At 49.1% G+C, this 2500-nt stretch overlaps 1 pseudogene across 1 annotated transcript in view; it reads right to left on the bottom strand.

The window, feature by feature from the left end:
• The window catches only part of LOC143504710 (cadherin EGF LAG seven-pass G-type receptor 1-like), a 2563-nt pseudogene extending 69 nt beyond the window's left edge, over positions 1-2494 (bottom strand). Inside the window, exons 1-5 of the transcript XR_013127635.1 lie at positions 1935-2494; positions 1538-1694; positions 1159-1398; positions 652-916; positions 1-256 (exon numbers count right to left, since the gene is read on the bottom strand). The exon at positions 1-256 is cut by the window's left edge and continues 69 nt beyond it. The product of XR_013127635.1 is annotated as a cadherin EGF LAG seven-pass G-type receptor 1-like (transcript). The remainder of the gene's footprint in view (positions 257-651; positions 917-1158; positions 1399-1537; positions 1695-1934) is intronic.
• Between the last annotated feature and the right edge of the window lie 6 nt (positions 2495-2500).

Genomic DNA, 2500 nt, shown 5'->3' with positions numbered 1-2500 from the left:
CCTTTTTTCATTACGCTTTCATATTGGGCAGGCACAAGTCTGCAGTAATACTGTTCTCCATTGGAGTGTAGAAGCTTAGAGCCATAAGGGGTGAGGAACGAGAGGTCAGGAGGTCAAGGGGGCCGTACGACCAGGAGGGCCTTTGAGGATCTCATCTGCCTGGCCTGTCCTCCTCCGAGGGCAGCTGAATTGCCCTCACACAGGAAGAGACTTCTCCGGCTTCCTGCTGGGTTAGATTGAGGTTTCGTTACTGCCGCTGTGATGAGAAAGAAAGGGGGTGGAAGAAGAGAAAGGGAGAACAGGAGGGAGGTGGAAAAGAGGGGGATGGAGGGGTAACATGCCGGTTAGATGGTTTTCAGGCGATCCTAATGTGAAAGAACTAAGTGCCATGCAAGGGTGCGAGTTGAGAGGACAATCCTGAATTCTGCTCTGACAACTCCACAGGTGTAAACAGTAACAACACAAAACTGAATTGAATAAAAACATGCATAGTGGTATTGGCAGCAGGCACATCAACAATATTGTTAATGGTGCATTTCATTCTCTATTCTCCCACTGATTTTGTCTTCAAGGATTAAAAAAAATTATGTATAAACATGAAGGACTGGACTTTTAGATTGACAGATTTGTAGGAGTCATGTGACTACTCACTCAGAGTCTGATTGGTTGCCACCATTAACAGTTCCTGCCCGGAGATTCATGGCCATTCCATTCTGCTGCTCCCTTGGGGGGTTGACGGTGTGATGGGGGGCTTGATGAGGACATTGTGACCGTTTCCCCCCATCGTTGGAGGTCACCGACGGGGTTCGTGAGGTGATTGTGGGAGGGTTGTAGTCGAAGAGCTTCTCCCTAAGTTTGTTCTTCATGTTCTTGTCAGTAAGTGGAGGGGGATATGTGATCTTATTCTTCAGAATACCTGTGGAGAAGGTTAACACAAGAACCCATACAGTTTACACAAGATTAAATTCATCCATCCACCAATTTTCTGTCAAATACATTTATTTCTATTTTCTTACATGCCATTCATACATCTAAAATGGTCCTTTATCAATATAAAATATCAATAAACAGCAAGCAAGGAATTCATATTTAGCAAGCACAGGCAACGATTTTGACATATTAGATGGTGTTTAGACATATTAGATCACTTCCACTCACCCCTCCTCTGTTCTGGCTGGTGGTTGCTGTTGGTCTGGTTGGGGATTCCTCCATCTTTCCCTGGAGGGTCCTTGTCTTGGGGTGGGTCCCCTATGTGGTTCAGCTTGCTCTCCTGATGGAGTTCCACGTTCACTTTGGTCTCCACCCGCAGACGCTCCGCCCCTGCTGGCTCCTCACTGTCACTGGCTGTCGTGCCCTCGGCGGGCCAGTATGGCTTCATGTGATTGGACACTGCATCCACTGGGTCGATAATAGAATAACCAATCAGAGATGAAAACCTGGCATGCAGCTTAGTAGTTAGCGGCATAATTGCCATAAAAAAAAACCAGCGAAACGCGCGGTTTCTCTAAAATGGTGAAATCCACGAGTGATCGGTTACCTTTGGGGGTGCTGTGAAGCGGCTGGCGCTCGTTGTTCCACTTGGGCTTCCCGTGGGCGTGGTCGTCTTCGTCGTCGTCATCGCTGTCGGAGGAGTGGTGAGGACGCGTAGGAGCTGCTGTGCTCGTCCACCGACAGCTCGCTGTCAGAGTCCGAGTCTGAAAACACGACACGGTAAGACAACGCAGCCGTGACTCGGCTTAAGAGGATAAAAAAAATTGCTGACGTTTAAGAAACGGCGCGAAAAAAGAAAGTAGCATTTGTGAGTTTTTGTATCTGTTGATAGCTATACAGTAAGGGCACTTCCTGTTGAGCCCATGTGGATGGTTTGACAGGAGCTACCAAAGGGATCTACTGAACGGGGATCTACTGAAAGGATCTGTGGTGTGATCTAGTACCATCTGCTTTTGTGCCTTTGCGGTGGAACAGAGGGCCATCGATATCAGCGTGTCCAGCTTTAGCTGTTCCCGAGGATCCACTGGGCTTCTGTCCCGAGTCGTCTCTGTTTATGGGGGGGGGCGACGACACAGCGACAGAGAGAGAGAGAGAAAGAAAATCAAGAACAAAAACATCCACAATAAGTTTTCTCAAGATCCCAACTAGCAGACCAGAACAAACCGTAATGTTCACTCAGAGTGCGTTACTCATGAGGTCAGCGCGTCATCCCCGTTCTCTGAATGCAGCGATTTCTTTTTTAAATCCAGCAGCGACACCAGCTCATACTGAGCGGACATGGTTCACACCTCCCCCCCACCCGGCTGGTTCACAACAATATACCGACGAGAACGAAGGGAAAGTGTGTTGGGGAACCGGCTCCCCGAGGCAAGGACGTCCATGCTGAAAGCGGAGGATAGCGGAGTGAGTGCTGGACAGGGTCAGGGTGTCTGGGTGTGGCTCCAGTGGTGGTTCCCATCTTTAGGACGTGGAGCTGGGGCAAAGTCCAGATGCCTGGTGGCTGCTCTGT

The sequence above is a fragment of the Brachyhypopomus gauderio genome, unplaced genomic scaffold, assembly GCF_052324685.1.
Source record: "Brachyhypopomus gauderio isolate BG-103 unplaced genomic scaffold, BGAUD_0.2 sc321, whole genome shotgun sequence".
In the NCBI taxonomy this organism is placed as follows: domain Eukaryota; kingdom Metazoa; phylum Chordata; class Actinopteri; order Gymnotiformes; family Hypopomidae; genus Brachyhypopomus; species Brachyhypopomus gauderio.
This window is presented reverse-complemented; position numbering and strand designations above follow the sequence as displayed.